Below are 23,246 nucleotides of genomic sequence, written 5' to 3'. Positions count from 1 at the left end.
TTGAGGACAAACCTTTCCCAATAAACGTCTGAAGAACTTTTTTCCATTATTTACTAGAAACTATATCCTCATGTCTTAAAAATCCTATGAATTTATCTGTTTCCTTGATCTTTCAATAGTCCTTTCAGCCTGATAAGCTATTTTCTGTTGTCTTTGTTGTACTATATTAATTCTGTAATGTGCATTTCACTCTGACAGGAAGAATTCCTATTTTAGTTAAATTTTATAAATGCATTTTCTTCATTGTATTAAATCATGGCAGTCATTCGACATAACCCCTTTTAATATTCTTTTGGCATTAGTAGTTCAGATATTTCACCATTTAATTACTTCATCTTTTCTATCATGAAGATTAGACTTGCTCTACTGAATGGTTTCACTGTTTTCTCCAAGGAAAACCAAAAACTGCACTGAGTTAGGTTGGTGCAATAAGATCTCAAGTTGCTACAATTCTTTATTATTTATTTTGCTATCATTATTGTCTAAAATACTAGCACTTTTTTTAAGGCTTCAATTTGGGAAAACCATCAGGAAACACTATATTTAATAAAACTAAGATAATCATAGACATAAGAAAGCAAATTAAAACTTCAAAAAAAAAAAAGAAAGCAAATTAAAACTTCTGAACTAAAAAAGAAATGACAGCTGTACTCAAGGTAAAAAAAATGAATATGATAAAAATACAGCATGAAAAAGTATCCTTCTGAAAAATCTGATTAGCTTACTTCACTGATTTTAAAAATGTAATGTTCAGTTCAGTCGCTCAGTCGTGTACAACTCTTTGTGACGCCATGAACCGCAGCACACCAGGCCTCCCTGTCCATCAACAACTCCTGGAGTTCACTCAAACTCATGTCCATTAAGTCAGTGTGCCATCCAATCATCTCATTGTCTGTCGTCCCCTTCTCTTCCTGCCTTCAATCTTTCCCAACATCACAGTCTTTTCGAATGAGTCAGCTCTTCGCATCAGGTGGCCAAAATATCGGAGTTTCAGCTTCAGCATCAGTCCTTCCAATGAACACCCAGGACTGTTCTCCTTTAGGATGGACTGACTGGATCTCCTTGCAGTCCAAGGGACTCTCAAGAGTCTTCTCCAACACCACCATTCAAAACCATCAATTCTTCAGCACTCAGCTTTCTTTATAGTCCAACTCTCACATCCAGACATGACCACTGGAAAAAACCATAGCTTTGACTAGACAGACTTTTGTTGACAAAGTAATGTCCCTGCTTTTTAATATACTGTCTAGGTTGGTCATAACTTTCCTTTCAAGGAGGAAGTGTCTTTTAATTTCATGGCTGCAGTCACCATCTGCAGTGATTTTGGAGCCCAGAAAAATAAAGTCAGCCACTGTTTCCACTCTTTCCCCACCTATTTGCCATGAAGTGATGGGACTGGATGCCATGATCTTAGTTTTCTGAATGTTGAGTTTTAAGCCAACTTTTTCACTCTCCTCTTTCACTTTTATCAAGAGGCTCTTTATACAATTATTCTCTATTACCTAAAGCAGTTGTCTGTATATCTCTTTTTCTATCATATATCTGCCTTAGTAGAACAGTATTGAACAAGCAAATCCACTGTATATATATTTATATTTAAAATGTAGTAATACATTATTCTACACATATATTCTATACAATTATGTACATATATAATATAAGGATTTCTAAAGGATAAGAAAAAATAAATATGAAAATTTTTGTTTTTCCTACATTCTAGGGGTTCATCTTATATAACTTAGCACATACGCAGTCTCCTGCGGCAATCACGAACCTAGACCATGGGTCAGCATCTATGGTCTACAGATAAAATCAAATGTGACAGTTTTAAAAAATAAAGTTTTACTGAAACACATGCACACTTGTTTACCTAGTGTCAATGGCTGCTTTCATACTACACTAATGAGTACTTAACAAATGCCCATATGGTCTGCAAAGCCCTGATCTATCTTCTGTGTATTGTTTTGTTACCAATAACACTCAATCTCTAAATATCTGGAGCTCCTGTCTTTGAATATTCCTCATTGTTTTTTTACAGTATATCTATCATATGTTTTCACACAACTTCAGCTTTAAGCATGTTTTCCCTTTGCTTAAAATGCCTTAGTGGAGGTCTTTTGTTTAGTTTTTATATAGTGTTCCTTACTTTTTTTTTTTTCAAGAGCCTCCTCCTTATGACTGCTTTGGCATTATAAATTGTGGGTAATAAACTTTAGTCTCTCTGGTTAAAAATAAGAGCCAAGCAAAGCAAATGTAACTCTGTATCCAAACTTTGAATCTCAAGTAGATACTCCAAGAAAATACAATTGGAGTATTTTTTTTTTTTTCAGTGGCAGTGTGCCCATAGAAGGGTTCACAAAACTCACTACTGAGATTCTTTGAAATGTCTTTATTTACATCATTCACCTGGTCTGGTCATTTTAGGTCTTCCTTTGATTTTGTAAAATATGTAATATTTTTTAAATTCATTTGCTTTTGCTTAAGCTAACTGTGATCTAACATTATTTGTGAAATGTAAACAAGTCTATCAGGATTGCATTTGCTGGTTAGAAACTGTTCACATTCTTTCAAGGAAAGTTCTTAAGTTAGTAATTACTAAAACAAATATTTAACACATTCAACTTGTCATATAATTAAATCATGTCTATAAAAATTAGGACCAACTGTAAGTTACAGAAGACTCTAACAATTTTCTTTCTCAGTAACTATTTGGTTCCACTTCACTTTGGGAAAGGATACTGGCATAGTTTCCCAGGTGGTCCAGTATAAATCTGCCTGCAGTGCAGGAGACAGGAGTTGTATCCCTGGGTTGGGAAGATCCCCTGGAGAAGGAAATGGCAACCCACTCCAGTATTCTTGCCTGGAAAATCCCATGGACAGAGAAGCCTGGTGGACTGCAGTCCATGGAATCTCAAAGAATTGGATACGAATGAGCATGTACGTACACTGTAATGGTCAATATTAGTATAGTGGTGAAACCCATTTATCATGTATAATATTGGTTTCAGAGAGTGACTGGAGGTGAGTAATCAGAAAAAAGAAATAGTACATATTATTGAAAGAGAATTTAGCAAATGAAAATTTATATAATCTTAAGAAATTTATGTTTAAACAGAAGAAATCAGCAACCTTTTTCTATAAAAGGCATTTGATAAATATTCTCAGTTTTGCAGGCCATGTAGCCTCTATAGCCACTAAACAACTCTGCTGTTGTAGGACAGTAGCAGGCCACAGATGAACAAGCATGGCCATGTTCCAATAAAACTTAATGTATAAAAACAGACATAGTTAGCTGACCTGGTATATAGACTGTAGTTTACGCATATCTAATGGCACCCCACTCCAGTACTCTTGCCTGGAAAATCCCAAGGATGGAGGAGCCTGGTAGGCTGTAGTCCATGGGATTTTCCATGGGGTTGCTGAGAGTCGGACACGACTGAGTGACTTCACTTTCACTTTTCACTTTCATGCATTGGAGAAGGAAATGACAACCCACTCCAGTGTTCTTGCCTGGAGAATCCCAGGGACGGGGGAGCCTGGTGGGCTGCCGTCTATGGGGTCGCACAGAGTCAGACACGACTGAAGCGACTTAGCAGCAGCAGTATAGGCTTCTATATTGAAGCTGAAACTCCAATACTTTGGCCACCTGATGCAAAGAACTCAATGGAAGAGACCCTGATGCTGGGACAGATTATTGAAGGCAGGAGGAGAAGGGGATAACAGAGGATGAGATGGTTGGATGGTATCAGCAACTCGATGGACATGAGTTTGAGCAAGATCCAGGAGCTGGTGATGGACAGAGAAGACTGGCATGCTGCAGTCCATGGGGTTGCAAATAATTAGACATGACTGAGTGAGTGAATTGAACTGAAGTGATAGGCTTGTCACTGTTTCTGTGACATGCAGTCACAAATGGATGTGAGAGTTGGACTGTAAAGAAAGCTGAGCATCGAAGAATTGATGCTTTTAACTGTGGTGTTGGAGAAGACTCCTGAGAGTCCCTCGGACTGCAAGGAGATCCAACCAGTCCATCCTAAAGGAAATCAGTCCTGAATATTCATTGGAAGGACTGATGCTGAAGCTGAAACTCCAATACTTTGGCCACCTGAGGCAAAGAACTGACTCATTGGAAAAGACCCTGATGCTGGAAAAGATTGAAGGCAGGAGGACAAGGGGGCAATAGAGGATAAGATGGTTGGATGGCACCACCGACTCAATGGACATGAGTCTGAGTAGGCTCTGGGATTTGATGATGGATAGGGAAGCCTGCCGTACTGCAGTCCATGGGGTCGCAAAGAATTGGACACGGCTGAGTGACTGAACTGACCTGATAGGCTTCTATACCTGAGGTTTCAACTGTCTTGCATGGTTTTAAAATGATTATAGCTCATTTATGGATTGGTTGAATGCATATTTTTGAGCCCATATTTTAAATCAGGGGCTTCGCTGGTGGCTCAGATGGTCAAAAATCCGCCTGCAATGCAGGAGATCTGGGTTCGAACCCTGGGTTGGGAAGATCCCTTGGAAGAAGGTATGGAAACCCCCTCCAGTATTCTTCGCTGGAGAATCTCATGGACAAAGGAGCCTAGGAGGCTACAGTCCATGGAGTCGCAAAGTCAGACACAACTGAGCAACTAAGTAGAGCACATTCTGAGTCAGGAAAAGTATGCAAACTCAGAACTTCTTTTCCATGTTTCTTAAGGCAAAAAAGTGCATTGCTCAATTTAAAGTTATTCCTCAGATGAGGTACTGGAGAAAGAGATTTTTAGATTCCAAATGAACATACGTAACAGATGATCTGATGGCAATAGAAATCTGTGTTTGGATTTATCTTCTGTTAGTTTGAGGGCAGTCATTTTAACAACTAAGCCCAGGAACTCCTTCTCCTTTATTAGCGATTTACTTTGCTTGTGTCATGATTTGTTGGCTTTTATACTGTAATAGAAATATGAATATATATTCATATTTAGACCTAATACATTTTTTGTGCAGTACCATCTTGAAATGTACTATCATTAACTCCATTATGTTTTCATAGTTGATAGTCTTTATGGAGCTAAGAAAAAATCCGTTGCATATGAACCTTGAAATTTGTTTAAAACTCTGGATTTTGCGGCTATGTTTTGAGAATATTTCTTCCATTAGACTTACTTTTATGTGATAATCTTGCTGTTCAAATTGTGAATTAAATATACTTGGAAAGTGCTATATTAAGGCTCAAAATGGGGGAAAGAGTAATTGTTTTCATCTCCAGTTCAGAACCCCTTTTCAAGACTATAAGGTAAACAAGAGTTTATATCTTTTAGGTAGTCAAAAAACAGAAGCTTCTCCATTGAACGTGTGGATAAAGTTTTGTCTTGTTTTAAAGACAATCTTGTAGTTGTGTTTCATTTATTTGAGTACATTTTCTTGCTGCTTTCTATTATCATTATCTTCCTGACAAAAAAGTTCCCCATCCCAGTTTTTTTTCCCTGTGTTGCACCTTATTGATTTGCTGTCCTTGGGCAATATTTATATGTATAGTTTACAAATTCTCAATTCATCATACTGTCTTGTTGAGCTTACAGCTTTAATATTTTAAAGACAATCCTTGTTCCCAGAAATTTTTGAAAAAAGTAGTTACCCACATGAGCTACTGGAATTCAACCCTGTCATCTAAATGTTTATCTGTCTCCTCTGTTTGGCATAGAGATCAGGGTCATTGCTAAAAGAAAAAATGATACGCCTTCTCTTGTGAAAAATGCCATTAATTGCCCTCCAGAATTTCCTGTCAGGTGTAAATAAGAGCAGATAAAATTGAAAAATGCACACTAATGGCTCTCCTTCATCTTAGAAATAACCTAATTATGCTTTAGTATTCCTCGGTTGTTTTCATTATTTATATTTCACATGTTTAAAAACTTTCATATGAAAACAATCACTGTTAAAATAAAAATTTAGTGTATCTGTAACATTCCTTTTTTCACAAGTTCTAAAGCAAAAATTCCCTCTACGCCAAAAAGGGAGAGAAAAGCTACTGCATTAGTCCAGAAAATAAATTGTACAATTATAGCTTATTACTCTGAAAAGTAAAATAAATGCTGAATTCACTTAAAAATAACATATGTAGCCACCTTCATCGTGTTGCTTCTTACAGGGACATAAAATTTAGTTATTATTGATACCACATGAATGGGTAATTAGAACCTGTTTAAGGAAAACCCCCAGAATGGTTGTAATCATGCTCATATAATACTGCAAATAGCCTTCTAATTGCATAGCTTACATTCAGGCTAATTGTGGTACAGACACTGGCTTTGCTGCTCTGCTGTGAAGTTGGCTCCTATAGTAAACACCGTATAGTTCAAGATTAAGTATTACTTAATACTCACCTTAGATTCAAAATGACTCAATGCTGCTGCTGCTGCTGCTAAGTCACTTCAGTCGTGTCCGACTCTGTGCGACCCCATAGATGGCAGCCCACTAGGCTCCTCTGTCCCTGTGATTCTCCAGGAAAGAACACTGAAGTGGATTGCCATTTCCTTCTCCAATGCATGAAAGTGAAAAGTGAAAGTGAAGTCGCTCAGTCATGTCCAACTCTTAGCAACCCCATGGACTGCAGCCTATCAGGCTCCTCCATCCATGGGACTTTCCAGGCAAGAGTACTGGAGTGGGGTGCCATTGCCTTCTCCAAATGACTCAATACAGGTTGATTGAATGTTTCTTTATTATCTTAAGCTTCACTGTTTTTAGGAAGAAATATTTTTTCTCATTTTAATGTAATTATGAATATTGTTCTAACCCCAAAATATTGGGCATTTGAAGGAAAAATAAAAATATTACTCAAGAGTTATGTTTCTTTTAAAAAAATAATGAAATATTATAAATAAATATCTTAATGCTAAGAAGATATATAGAAATACTTGATTTTAATTGTTAGATCCAGACTGTTAGAACATCTATGCTTTTAACAGGAGGGTCATTGCAGACTTACTGAGTGTGGATAAGAGAAAACTTAGCTAAGAGTGGAGTCCATACATAGTAGATACAAAATATTTGATTACATTTACTTTTGTTTTGTTATTTGTGTCTCAAAATGCTTTAATTTCAAGTTTTTAAAACTGGAAAGAAAATTAAACCCATTCATTTTACAGAGGACTTCCCTGGTGGCTCAGACGGTAAAGTGTCTGCCTACAGCGCGGGACACCCGGGTTTGATCCCTGGGTCAGGAAGATCCCCTGAAGAAGGCAATGGCAACCCACTCCAGTACTCTTGCCTGGAAAATCCCATGGACAGAGGAACATGGTACACTGCAGTCCATGGGGTCGCAGAGTCGGACATGACTGAGCAACTTCACTTTCATTTTACAGAAGAAGAAGTTGTGTCTCAGACAGTTTAAACAACATCAAAGAACTAAGAACAATCATTTACCAGGGGGAGATCTGGATAAAACTTGTTTAACTTTAGGACTGTGGGCTTCATAATTATTTCAAGAGATTATGTATTTAGGATGGAATATATGTTATTTCTACTTATTGGAGAAATGTGTGCGGGTGTGTGTGCGTGTGTGTGTGCAACTGGAGTGGGCACAGTAGAAGCTTACTCAGCTATCCTGGAAACCAAACTCCTCTCATTCAATCACTAATGAAATGTTCAGGCAAATGAATACATGTAAAGCATATATAAGTTATAAAGCAAACACTTCAAAGAATACTATCTCCCCCAATTTCAGTATGTAACTATTTGATGATGTCCCTTGAGACTGTTTAGATTTCAATTTAAATCATTCATTATTCAATACCTTTACAATTCCAACAGACACAGGGTTTCCCAATTCACTTCTTGTAATAGGTGCAAGTGAATCAAAGTGAACGTGAAAGTGAAGGTATGAAAGAATAAAGTATGTAATATGACAATGCAGAAGAATACAAATTCTGATGATGTGTGTGTTGTAAATAACCTGTAGGTAATTAGCAGCTAAGTCAAACAGGAGAAACATAATCTTTGGCTATTTGACACAAAGTAAAATCTTTAAATTTGAAAGTAGCACAATAACTCCTCATAATAACATGATTGTTGATCTTATGCTATTTCATACATCTCTGGTGGAATGCCCCATAATGTCTCCAGATTAAACACCTGAACGTATCCTTTAACCTTCTAAGAGAAATTTTAAGTTTTAATGGACTCATACTTTAAACATTATTTTAGCCTTTTACTATAATAGCCAATGTTTTAATAATGGCAATTTCACACATATTTCATACATGCATACATATATCAGTGACAGGCTCCTGTAAGCTTTATAGTATGTCACAGCAGCTTCCTTTATCTTAACTTGCCAGGATTAAATCTATTCTGTGGGATTAACCAAGAAGAATCCTTACTGAGTATTTTTGTCTCTTTATGGCTTGGACGGAGGAGCCTGGTGGGCTACAGTCCATGGGGCTGCAAAGAGCAGGACATGACTGAGCACACACAAAAAAGCACAAGCACTGTGCTTTCTTACAATGTCCCAACTGGTTAAGTTAATACCACAGAGTTTAAGCCCAACTCTGAGCCCAAATATATGAGAACTGCTTAAACATTAAGTGCACTTTATTCTTTGTAGTAAATGCATTAAAAGAAATCTCACACTAGTTCTCTTGAAATACCTATAAATTTTCTGAATTTATTCTCCTCCTTAAGTAACAATTATTGGACTTCCTTTATAAAATTTTATTTCCCTATACTGTAAGACTGAGAGAGAATGAATTCAAAAGCTCTTTCAATTATTCATAACTTACTAGTTTATTAATATTACTAGAACCTTAGAAATGTGGCAAACAGAAATGGTGAGCTTCAGTTGACTTGTGATTGCATTTTCATGTAGGGCCAATAGGATTTATTGTTGGAACTGTTATGAGAGAAACAGGGGGAAAGGAATCAGTTCAGTTCAGTCGCTCAGTCATGTCTGACTCTTTGCGACCCCATGAATCGCAGCACACCAGGCCTCCCTGTCCATCACCAACTCCCGGAGTTCACTCAAACTCATGTCCATCGAGTTGGTGATGCCATCCAGCACCTCATCCTTTGTCGTCCCCTTATCCTCTTGCCCCCAATCCCTCCCAGCATCAGAGTCTTTTCCAATGAGTCAACTCTTGGCATGATGTGGCCAAAGTATTGGAGTTTCAGCTTCAGCATCAGTCCTTCCAATGAACACTCAGGACTGAGCTCCTTTAGGATGGACTTGTTGGATCTCCTTGCAGTCCACAGGACTCTCAAGAGTCTTCTCCAACACCACAGTTCAAAAGCATCAGTTCTTTGGTGCTCAGCTTTCTTTATAGTCCAACTCTCACATCCATATATGACCACTGGAAAAACCATAGCCTTGACTAGACAGACCTTTGTTGGCAAGGTAATATCTCTGCTTTTGAATATGCTATGTAGGTTGGTCATAACTTTCCTTCCAAGGAGTAAGCGTCTTTTAATTTCATGGCTGCAATCACCATCTGCAGTGATTTTGGAGCCCCAGAAAATAAAGTCTGACACTGTTTCCACTGTTTCCCCATCTATTTCCCATGAAGCGATGGGACCAGATGCCATGATCCTAGTTTTCTGAATGCTGAGCTTTAAGCCAATTTTTCACTCTCCTCTTTCACTTTCATCAAGAGGCTTTTTAGTTCCTCTTCACTTTCTGCCATACAGGTGGTATCATCTGCATATCTGAGGTTATTGATAGGTGATATCATTTGCCTAAACAGGCAGAATGCAGATGTCAGTGACTGAGATGAAGAAACATAGAAATAGAGGTGTTATGAAAAGAGGTCTCAAGTTTAATTTTAGGCTAGCTCACTTTGAGCTATCTATTATATACCCAATTACAGATGCCAATTAAGTGGTTAGACATGTGGGTTTAGAATTAAGGGGAGAGGTCTGGCCTATAGAAATAAAGTTGGGAGCTTTCAGCCTAGACATTAAATGCAGTAAGGCAAAGAGTGCTGCCTGTTGGGTAAAATATGCTCCCTGTTGGGTAAAAATAGGGGTGCGATATGTATTTACTTGTATATGGATAAATTTTTTAGAAATATACATAATACACATGCATAAAAATCTACATACAGAAATCTAGTTAAGAGTGTGCCACTTGTTGATGGGGTGGAACTGGGCAAGGTATGGAGGGAGACACTGATGGCATATCTTCTGTCTTAAGAAGTAACAGGCATGTTATTAAAGATACTATTAATTTAAAATAAAATAACTCTCATGAAAAATTAAGACACAAACTACTACAAACAAAAAGGAATTAAAAAATTTTTTAAATGAATCCTCTGTTATAATTATTTTGAGGATTATATTTAATTAAAATTACTTTGTATATAGTAAATCAAGTATCATTTACTATAAATTCACATTGTTTAAAGCTACTTCAAGGCTTCCCCAGTGAATCTAAGTGCAATGCAGGAGCCCCAGGAAACATGGGTTTGATCCCTGGGTCAGGAAGATCCCCTGGAAGAGGAAATAGCAACCCACTCCTGTATTCTTGCCTGAAAAATCCCATGGACAGAGAAGCCTGGTGGGTTATAGTTCATAGGGTCACAAAGAGTCGGACAAGACTGAGCATGGACATGGATAGAAAACTATTTCAAAAGACTCTTAAATGATATATAATACCTTTAATCAAGTCACCCTAGTCAGATGTTTAATAACAGTATTTCTTTAGTTTTATAGTTATAAATTAAAATTAAAACCCAAATTTACTTAAAAAAAATAAAATAAATTTCAACTCAGATAAATAGTTTCAAACAACCTAGTCCTGCTGCTCAAAAGGTCATCAGAGATGTTTTTCTTGTCTTCCTGATTCCCTTCCCCCCACCCCCCCCCCCCTCAGGTAAGGTCTTTCCTTTTTCCACGTGTTGGTGAAGATGGCTTCTGGTCTCTCCAGGCTTCCAGTCTCTCCAGGCTTCCATGGTTCCTCTTATCAGTGAACTCAGGAGGAGAGTATCTTTTTCTATATAGTTCTGGCAAAACTGTCAGAGATGAATCACAATACCCAAGCCTGAGCCAGTGTCTGTGTTCTGAAATGAGGTGTACTCTGATTCAAAAACTAGAATTCAGTGCAAGTTTTGAGACTAGAGAAACAAGTTTTCCCCAAGAAAATGTAAGAAAGAAGCCAAAAAACTAATGATCACTATAGATATCTTCTTATTATCCAGTCTGTACAAATGCTTATCTTAATAGTAATATAGAATATACCATGACAGCAGAGTAAATGTTCAATTTTTACTTCCTCACATTACTTTTTTCAGACATCCATGTCTGAGAGGAAGGGAATGAGGAAATATTTTTCCCAAGGTAGTGTGTGTTAATTCATTGAATGTCAAGACAATAGGGTTTATATTTTATCTGCTTAACTACTGGATATGAATGGAGGTTCATGAACAGGGAAAATATGGCCATTATAATGTTTGAAATGATTATACTCATAAATTTAAATGATATGTGTGGTTGAGGTACAAAGAACACAAATAGGACTTTGTACTCAGAACCTGAGGTAGAAAATCCAGGTTTAAGATTGTTGTAGTAGAAATGGAGATGAATAACTTTTCTTTTCTCTCTGGAAGAAAGATTTAACCACATGTGGATTCAAATGTAACCAATTTAAACGTGTTCACATAACCTTCTTAAGTGAAATGAAGCAGTTTTCATTTCAAAGAGCCAAAGGCAATAGGCTTATATTTGCAACAATCACCATAACAAAACATTTTTCCAGTGGAGCCATACTTTAAAGAATGACTCATATATTCTTTCTATAATGGATACTGCCCCTTTAAGTAGCAGCAAGCAGCTTTAGAGGATAATAGTTGTTATTATGATTGTCAATCTACCCCAGATCTGCTATTCTGTATTTTGTTGCTTATAGTCATAAATAGTACTTTCAGTGTGAAAATTTTATCTCAAACCAGAGTGTCAAATCGCTGATGAATAGGAAAAGGATGGTATCTGTGTGTGTGTGTGTGTGTGTGTGTGTGTGTGTGTGTATGGAGAGAAAATAGAGAATGAAAGCACTTGATGCCAAAAAGGAAGAAAATTATACTATAGACTTCTTAAATCAATATAATAGCATATATTTAAAATTAACTTCTTAAAAGTCAATTAACTGACAATTGCTTTTTACTGTTTAATTAGAAAAATATGTCAAACCAGTATGCGGAGAATACATGGGATCACAGCATGTGCTATCACATCTTTGAAATATCTCATTTATATTATTTGTCAGTAATATCTTTGAAAATATGTATCTGACTGTATAGGATTAGGCACCATATTAATGGATCCAAAACTATCACCTCAGGCTTACATATATATCTTTATTAATTTATCATTAGTTTGTTGACTAAACAACAGTTAAAGGCTCAAAAGCCTTTAGATTTTGAGTAGTTTATAATTTGTCTTAACTCCAAGCATGCATGTAATTTCCTTGTGTTGGTTAACTCATCTGTTAAATGGGTCTCTCCATATTTACAAAGCATTATTTGAGATGCTACATCAACAAAAATGCCATGAAGAATCATGCTCAATATTTCAGAAATTTAAAGTTGTCATAAATGAAAAGTCAGCTTATTTTATTTAAGGATGAGTCTCTGGTTCATCTCAGGAAAATCTTATCTTTGCTTAATCATGAGTTTGTTATCCAATAATGAAGACAAGTTCTCTGAATTGCTGATTAACTTCTCATACATCATCTAGGATGAGATTTTATTTTAAGAACTCAGTGTCAACATGATATTGTTCTTCCAGATGTTATTTCAAGAAATAAAGAAGAAAAAAATTTGAGCATTTGATCTAATGAAGTGATATTTATGCCACTGGGCAGCTGAAAGAACAAAATACTCCTCAGTAAATAAATAATATAAGTGCCAAAAAATACATTGCTTTGAACATAAGTTGATGAAGGTAATGTTAGGAAAGATTATGTAATTAACAATGAAAAGGAGATTATAGAGTATCTGGGAAGAGCTATTCTACAGAGAAAATAAGAATGGGGTGTGAAGCAAAAACAACTTGGTAAAAGCTTCATGCCCCTTTACTGTCTATATTAGTAGGGAGAAGTTTAGTAATCTGAATCTTTGTCTCTAAAACTGGAAAAATGAGATTAAAAAGCATATCAGTGACTCCTTTAAGAGTTAAAAAGTAATGGTAAGCAGGGACTTCCCTGGCAATCCAGTGGTTAAGACTATGCTCTTCCAGTGCAGAGGGTGTGGGTTTGATCTCTGGCTGGGTACATGTTATCGCAAAAAAAAAAAGTAAATTAAAAATAAATAAAACACAAGGTTATTGTTACCATCTTTCTAAATTCCATATATATGCGTTAGTATACTGTATTGGTGTTTTCCTTTCTGGCTTACTTCACTCTGTATAATAGGTTCCAGTTTCATCCATCTCATTAGAACTGATTCAAATGTATTCTTTTTAATGGCTGAGTAATACTCCATTATGTATATGTACCACAGCTTTCTTATCCATTCATCTGCTGATGGGCATCTAGGTTGCTTCCATGTCCTGGCTATTATAAACAGTGCTGCGATGAACATTGGGGTACACGTGTCTCTTTCCCTTCTGGTTTCCTCAGCAAAAGAGACACTGATGTATAGATCAGTCTTACGGACTCTGTGGGAGAGGGAGCGGGGGGGAGATTTGGGAGAATAGCATTGAAACATGTATAATATCATGTATGAAATGAGTCGCCAGTCCAGGTTCGATGCATGATACTGGATGCTTGGGGCTGGTGCACTGGGACGACCCAGAGGGAGGGTATGGGGAGGGAGGAGGGAGGAGGGTTCAGAATGGGGAACACAGATATACCTGTGGCGGATTCATTTCGATATTTGGCAAAACTAATACAATATTGTAAAGTTTAAAAATAAAATAAAATTTAAAAAAATAAATAAATTTAAAAATAAATAAATAAATAAATAAAACATTAAAAAAAACATAATGGTAAGCATAAGCAAATTGCTAAATACATTGTCTAGAACATTATAACAGCTTACTAAGGGTGTGTTCAACCTTCTCTAGTGGCTCAGCTGGTAAAGAATTCACCTGCAACTTTCATTTTACAAGGGTTTGTTCTCTTCACCTATAGAAGAGAAATAAGCAAATAATATGAAGATTATAACAAATAAGAAGGATTTCAGGTTTTGGCATTGACTGTGTGGATCACAATAAACTGTGGAAAATTCTTAAAGAGACGGGAATACCAAACCACCTGACCTGCCTCTTGAGAAACCTATATGCAGGTCAGGAAGCAACAGTTAGAACCGGACATGGAACAACAGACTGGTTCCAAATAAGAAGAGGAGTACATCAAGGCTGTATATTGTCACCCTGCTTATTTAACTTATATGCAGAGTATATCATGAGAAACACTGGGCTGGAGGAAGCAAAGCTAGAATCAAGATTGCCAGGAGAAATATCCATAACTTCAGATATACAGATGACACCACCCTTATGGCAGAAAGTGAAGAGGAACTAAAGAGCCTCTTGATGAAAGTGAAAGAGCAGAGTGAAAACGTTGGCTTAAAGCTCAACATTCAGAAAACTAAGACCATGGCATCTGGTCCTATCACTTCATGGCAAATAGATGGGGAAACAGTGGAAACAGTGTCAGACTTTATTTTCCTGGGCTCCAAAATCACTGCAGATGATGATTGCAGCCATGAAATTAAAAGACGCTTACTCCTTGAAAGGAAAGATATGACCAACCTAGACAGCATATTAAAAAGCAGAGACATCACTTGTCAACAAAAGTCCATCTAGTCAAGGCTATGGTTTTCCAGTGGTCATGTATAGATGTGAGAGTTGGACTATAAAGAAAGCTGAGCGCCAAAGAATAGATGCTTTTGAACTGTGGTGTTGGAAAAGACTCTTGAGAGTCCCTTGGACTGCAAGGAGATCCAACCAGTCCATAAAAGGAGATCAGTCCTGGGTATTCATTGGAAGGACTGATGTTAAAGCTGAAACTCCAATACTTTGGCCACCTGATGTGAAGAGCTGACTCATTTGAAAAGACCCTGACGCGGAAAGATTGTGGGCAGGAGGAGAAGGGGACAACAGAGGAAGAGATGGTTGGATGGCATCACCGGCTCAATGGACATGGGTTTGGATGGACGCTGGGAGTTGCTGATGGACAGGGAGGCCTGGCGTGCTGCAGTTCATGGGGTCACAATTAGTTGGACACGACTGAGCGACTGAACTGAACTGGAGGAATTACAAGGCTTGAATTCTAATCTCAAATATGGTGGCCATCCTCTCTCTTCAGTTTTCATAACTAAAAAGAGAAGGTTGGCTAACTTAGCACTAAGAAACTTATAATTTCTAATATTGATGACTGGGTGACTATTGGTATGCTTTTCAGTTTTATTAATACAGACAATTAGTCTATTACCTAATGCTTGCAAAAAATTTAATAACTTAGAAAATAACATAAGTTTGGGTGAAATGAGTTCTCTAATTTAGCATCCTTTTGTTTTGGATTTGATAACTAACTTTGATATAATAGCTGTAGAAAATACAAAATAAAATCCAACTGCTTAGGTATCATGCAAAAGTAAGAATAAAATCAGTACACCAGTAAAATTTGTACATAAAAGGTAGAAACTGATGTACCTTTGAGACACTATAGAATCATGCAGCTTTTAAAAACAGAAATAACAAAATCAAAAGTTCAATAATGTTAGGTACTCAAAATACTGGGTACTGTTTCTAGTTTCCATAATGACCATTTGACTGTGGGTTTTGACTTTGTTTATTAAAATAGTTCACAGTTGGTGGGGTATTTTTTTTTTCCACTATTACTTTAAAATTATCACCACTTTTGAGGAGAATATAAAAAAAGTTTGTCTCTAGGAAACTAAAGATTTCAATTCTAGTTACAATTTCTTCCACCATCATTGTATACCTCATTTTATTTTTGTGTTCTAATCTATAAACCTCAAATGTCTAACTTTTTTAGTTTGAAAACTGATTTTTGCTATAAACAAGTCTTACAGATGATTTTTTAAATCCATTTTGATCACTATTTGCAGAGGCCTCAACAATTTCTAACTATCTTCTACTAAATCAACCTGTTTATGAGTAAAGTTTATGGTAATTAAAAAGTACCATGGCCCAATGATTTAGTAGGCAAGGCATGAACGAACATTCTTCAGAAGTGTGAATCTTTCCACATGTGAACATGTGTCAGCACCCGTGATAGGAACATGTGCAGAAGATGCACTATAGAGATAAATGTTTCAACTCTCTTTGACCCTGAAGCAAAATAAATGAGAGTAATAAACTTCACCCCTTTGAGTTTTGCCTTGTTATCAAATATTTCCCAAATCATGAAGCCAATAAAATTGAAACAGTCTGTCAGGGGGTAAACAACAAAAATACTTCCTAGTGTTTTCCCCCAAGCATTGTAAGAAAACTTCAATTCTAGATGTATGAATTAAATTACTTCTAAAAATCAGAAAATTCTTTCAGCTCAGAAATATGTGAACATCTTTAGCAGAAAGTTAGACTTCTATCCTCATAAAAAAATAATATTATGCCATTTCATGGGTTCTTCCCTGCCTCATTATAAACTGGAGGAAAATTTTTGACTTAGTTTCTCATGTTTTACTTTAAGTCAATTAGATTCACATTTAAAAAAAATATAAGATTGAAATGGTCCTTGGGAGACTCAACACTTCCTCTCACTAGATGGGTGAAGATCATTGCTGAAGAATCTTCATCACAGCTTTAGTGGATTGCAGGTGATCAAAAAGTTAATGCTTATTGAGTAAATGAAAGGATGAAAGTCTTAACCCAGGACCTACTCCACTGCTTAAATGCTACCCCGGCCTTGGGGTGGACTCTCTTCCTTTGATGTTCCTTGACAGCTATTTCAGTCACTATTTAGTTGAGATTTTGATTCCCTTGGGCCTCACTCTCCTTCACTTACACTTCTCTCCTACTTATTTTTTTAAATTTAGATTTATTTATTTTAATTGGAGGCTAATTACTTTACAATATTGTATTACTTTTGCCATACATCAACATGAATCCACCATGGGTGTACACGTGTTCCCCATCCTGAACCCCCCTCTCACCTCCCTCCCGGTACCATCCCTCTGGTTCATCCCAGGGCACCAGCCCCAAGCATCCTATATCCTGCATCAAATGTGGACTGGCGATTAGTTTTTTATATGATATTATACATGTTTCAATGCCATTCTCCCAAATCGTCCCACCCTCTCCCTTTCCCACAGAGTCCAAAAGACTGTTCTATACATTTCTCTCTCATACAGGGTTGTCGTTACTATCTTTCTAAATCCCATATATATGCATTAGTATACTGTATTGGTGTTTTTCTTTCTGGCTTACTTCACTCTGTATAATAGGCTCCAGTTTCATCCACCTCATTAGAACTGATTCAAATGTGTTCTTTTTAATGGCTGAGTAATACTCCATTGTGTACATGTACCACAGCTTTTTTATCCATTACTCACAGGCTAGTGACAAGAAATAGGCAAACTCATGCATATGGCCTTCATCTTCATTTAAAAATGCCTTATCATCTCTCATTTACACTTGCTTATATTTTTATATCACCTTTCCAAGCGTGTCCCATTTCCATCCTCATATAAAGAAAAAACAGAGGACCTTCAATTTCCCTTTCCACCTCACCCTTCCCCCCAGTTTTTATAAATCTACATTTGACACACCCACTATCAGAGGATTATGTGGTCCACACACCGAGTCCACACATCAAGTTTCCTTCAGAACTCTGCTGCATGACTGATGACCCCACGTCATCATCTTCAGTTCCTCTCTCCTCTTTATCTATCCCCTCAACCTTTTTTCTTTTTTTCCCTCATCTCTTCACCTTTTATTGATTACCTATTTATTTCTTATTACCTCCAGTTGAGATTATCCACTGGCTTCTCCTGGTTTTTCCTCAATAATTAGCTGTCTTTTCTACGTATATATCTGTACTTACTTTTCATTTTTTAAGTGGAAGTGTCCTTAAGCCTGTAGCAAAAGGCCTATTTTACTTTCTTTTAAGATCTCCCCCTTAGTAATATTATCCTAAATCATAGCTTTATTTATCTTTACTTTATGGGGGATTTCCTAATAAACAAATGTATTTATTCCCATTTCTATTCTGAGTCCTACAGTCCTAGATCCAAATGCTGCCTCTTTAACTACAAATTCACACCTTTCCCCCCTCTAACCACGATTTTTATAAATGGTGCCTTCATACCATGCCCCTGAACCCACAACCATCATCCAAATCAAAAGAGAACAGTTTTTATTCCATCCTTCCTTCTCTTGGTCCCTACATTTAATGAGTTGCCCAGTCTTGTCCATTCTGTTGTATTACTGTTTTACTGATCTTCTAGAGGCCTTGGAGTGCCTGACAGAAGAAACTAGAGGAGAAAAATTATGTAAATTAATTTGCAATTCTTTCTCATCCAGTAACATGCTTCTCATGCCCCTCCTAGGCATGAATTAAGATGACGACTCATGTCCTTTCTTCCTTACATTAAAGGCTAGATGCCAAAAGGCCATGAGAAAATACTTGAGGCGATAATAGTTTAAAACTTCCCTAAAATGGGGAAGGAAATAGTCACACAAGTCCAAGAAACCCAGAGAGTCCCAAACAGGATAAACCCAAGACAAAACACCCCAAGACACATATTAATCAAATTAACAAAGATCAAACACAAAGAACAAATATTAAAAGCAGCAAGGGAAAAACAACAAATAACACACAAGGGGATTCCCATAAGGGTAACAGCTGATCTTTCAATAGAAACTCTTCAGGCCAGAAAGGAATGGCAGGACACACTTAAAGTGATGAAAGCGAAAAACCTATAACCCAGGTTACTAAAACCAGCAAGGATCTCATTCAGATATGAAGGAGAATTCAAAAGCTTTACAGACAAGCAAAAGCTGAGAGAATTCAGCACTACCAAAACAGCTCTTCAACAAATGCTAAAGGATCTTCTCTATACAGGAAACACAGAAAGGGTGTATAAACTTGTACCCAAAATAACAAAGTAAATGGCAACGGGACCATATTTATCAATAATTACCTTGAATGTAAATCGGTTGAAATCCCAACCATAAAACAAAGACTGGCTGAATGGATACAAAAACAAGACCCCTATATATGCTGTCTACAAGAGACCACCTCAAACCAAGGGACACATACAGACTGAAAGTGAAGGGTTGGAAAAAGATATTTCATGCAAATGCAAACAACAAAAAAAGCAGGAGTAGCCATACTTATATCAGATAAAATAGATTTTAAAATAAAGGCTGTGAAAAGAGACAAAGAAGGACACTACATTATGATCAAAGAATCAATCCAAGAAGATATAACAATTATAAATATATATGCAGCCAACATAGGAACACCACAATATGTAAGGCAAATGCTAATAAGTATGAAAGGGGAAATTAACAATAACACAATAATAGTGGGAGACGTTAATACCAAACTCACACCTATGGATAGATCAACTAAACAGAAAATTAACAAGGAAACACAAACTTTAAATGACACTATGGACCAGCTAGACCTAATTGATATCTATAGGACATTTCATCCCAAAATAATGAATTTCACCTTTTTCTCAAGCGCACACAGAATCTTCTCCAGGATGGACAGGGAGGCCCTGCGATTCATGGGGTCACAAAGAGTCAGACACGACTGAGCGACTGATCTGATCTGAGGCCATAAATCCAGCCTTGGTAAATTAAAAAAAAATTTGAAATTATTCCAATCATCTTTTCTGACCACAATGCAGTAAGATTAGATCTCAATTACAGGAAAAAAACTACTAAAAATTCCAACATATGGAGGCTAAACAACACACTTCTGAATAACCAACAAATCATAGAAGAAATCAAAGAAGAAATAAAAATATGCATAGAAACAAATGAAAATGAAATCACAACAACCCAAAACCTATGGGACTCTGTAAAAGCAGTGCTAAGGGGAAGGTTCATAGCAATACAGGCATGCCTCAAGAAACAAGAAAAAAGTCAAATATATAAGTTAACTTTACACTTAAGGCAACTATAAAAGAAAGAAATGAAGAACCTCAGGGTTAGTAGAAGGAAAGAAATCTTAAAAATTAGGGCAGGAATAAATGCAAAAAGAAACAAAAGAGACCACAGCAAAAATCAACAAAGCTAAAAGCTGGTTCTTTGAGGAGATAAATAAAATTGACAAACCATTAGCCAGACTCATCAAGAAACAAAGGGAAAAGAATCAAATCAACAAAATTAGAAATGAAAATTGAGAAATCACAATAGACAACACAGAAATACAAAGGATCATGAGAGACTACTATCAGCAACTATATGCCAATAAAATGGACAACTTGGAAGAAATAGACAAATTCTTAGAAAAGTACAACTTTCCAAAACTGAACCAGGAAGAAATAGAAGATCTTAACAGACCTATCACAAGCACAGAAATAAAAACTGTAATCAGAAATCTTCTAGCAAACAAAAGCCCAGGACCAGACGGCTTCACAGCTGAATTCTACCAAAATTTAGAGAAGAGCTAACACCTAACTTACTCAAACTCTTCCAGAAAATTGCAGAAGAAGGTAAACTTCCAAACTCATTCTATGAGGCCACCATCACCCTAATACCAAAACCAGACATAGATAACAACAAAAAAGAAAACTACAGGCCAATATCACTGATGAACATAGATGCAAAAATCCTCAACAAAATTTTAGCAAACAGAATCCAACAACATATTAAAAAGATCATACATCATGACCAAAGGGCTTTATCCCAGGAACGCAAGGATTCTTTAATATCTGCAAATCAAACAATGTAATATACCACATTAACAAATTGAAAGATAAAAACCATATGATTATCTCAATAGATGCAGAAAAAGCCTTTGACAAAATTCAACATCCATTTATGATAAAAAAAAAAAAACCTCTCCAGAAAGCAGGAATAGAAGGAACATACTTCAACATAATATAAAGCTATATATGACAAACCCACAGCAAACATTATCCTCAATGGTGAAAAATTGAAAGCATTTCTCCTAAAGTCAGGAACAAGGCAAGGGTGCCCACTTTCACCACCACTATTCAAATAGTTTTGGAAGTTTTTGCCCTAGCAATCAGAGCAGAAAAAGAAGTAAAAGGAATCCACATTGGAAAAGAAGAAGTAAAACTCTCACTGTTTGCAGATGACATGATCCTCTACATAGAAAACCCTAAAGACTCTACCAGAAAATTACTAGAGCTAATCAATGAATAAAATAAAGTTGCAGGATATAAAATTAACACACAGAAATCCCTTGCATTCCTATACACTAATAATGAGAAAACAGAAAGAGAAATTAAGGAAACAATTCCATTCACCACTGCAACAAAAAGAATAAAATACTTAGGAATATATCTATCTAAAGAAACAAAAGAACTATATATAGAAAACTATAAAACACTGATGAAAGAAATCAAAGAGGACACTAATAGATGGAGAAATATACCATGTTCATGGATTGGAAGAATCAATATAGTGAAAATGAATATACTACCCAAAGCAATCTATAGATTCAATGCAATCCCTATCAAGCTACCAACGGTATTTTTCACAGAACTAGAACAAATAATTTCACAATTTGCATGGAAATACAAAAAAACTCAAATAGCCAAAGCAATCTTGAGAAAGAAGAATGGAACAGGAGGAATCAACCTGCCTGACTTCAGGCTTTACTACGAAGCTACAGTCATCAAGACAGTATGGTAGTGACACAAAGACAGAAATATAGATGGATGGAACAAAATAGAAAGCCCAGAGATAAATCCACACACATATGGACACCTTATCTTTCACAAAGGAGGCAAGAATATACAATGGAGAAAAGACAATTTCTTTAACGAGTGGTGCTGGGAAAACTGGTCAACCACTTGTAAAAGAATGAAACTAGAACACTTTCTAATACCATACACAAAAATAAACTCAAAATGAATTAAAGATCTAAATGTAAGACCAGAAACTATAAAACTCCTGGAGGAGAACTTAGGCAAAACACTCTCCGACATAAATCACAGCAGGGTCCTCTATGACCTACCTCCCAGAGTAATGGAAATAAAAGCAAAAATAAACAAATGGGACCTAATTAAACTTAAAAGCTTTTGCACAACGAAGGAAACTATAAGCAAAGTGAAAAGACAGCCTTCAGAATGGGAGAAAATAATAGCAAATGAAGCAACTGACAAAGAATTAATCTCAAAAATATACAAGCAGCTCCTGCAGCTCAATTCCAGAAAAATAAATGACCCAATCAAAAAATGGGCCAAAGAACTAAACAGACATTTCTCCAAAGAAGACATACAGATGGCTAATAAACACATGAAAAGATGCTCAACATCACTCATTATCAGAGAAATGTAAATCAAAACCACAATGAGGTACCATCTCACACTGGTCAGAATGGCTGCTATCCAAAAATTTACAAACAATAAATGCTGGAGAGGGTCTGGAGAAAAGGGAACCCTCTTACCACTGTTGGTGGGAATGCAAACTAGTACAGCCACTATAGAGAATAGTGTGGAGATTCCTTAAAAAATTGGAAATAGAACTGCCATATGACCCAGCAATCTCACTGCTGGGCACACATACCAAGGAAACCAGAATTGAAAGAGACATGTGTACCCAGTGTTCATTGCAGCACTGTTTATAATAGCCAGGACAGGGAAGCAACCTAGATGTCCATCAGCAGACGAATGGCTAAGAAAGCTGTGGTACACATACAAAATGGAATATTACTCAGCCATTAAAAAGAATATATTTGAATCAGTTCTGATGAGATGGATGAAATTGGAGCCTATTATACAGAGGGAAATAAGGCAGAAAGAAAACCACCAATACAGTATACTAACACATGCTGCTGCTAAGTTGCTTCAGTCGTGTCTGACTCTGTGTGACCCCATGGACTGCAGCCTACCAGGCTTCTCCGTCCATGGGATTCTCCAGGCAAGAACACTGGAGTGGGTTGCCATTTCCTTCTCCAATGCATGAAAGCGGAAAGTGAAAGTGAAGTCACTCAGTCTGTCTGACTCTTAGCGACCCCATGGACTGCAGCCCACCAGGCTCCTCCATCCATGGGATTTTCCAGGCAAGAGTACTGGAGTGGGGTGCCATTGCCTTCTCCCATACTAACACATATATGTGGAATTTAGAAAGATGGTAATGATAACCCTATATGAGAGAGA

This window comes from Bos indicus x Bos taurus, chromosome 9 (genome assembly GCF_003369695.1).
Source record: "Bos indicus x Bos taurus breed Angus x Brahman F1 hybrid chromosome 9, Bos_hybrid_MaternalHap_v2.0, whole genome shotgun sequence".
Lineage (NCBI taxonomy): Eukaryota > Metazoa > Chordata > Mammalia > Artiodactyla > Bovidae > Bos > Bos indicus x Bos taurus.
This window is presented reverse-complemented; position numbering follows the sequence as displayed.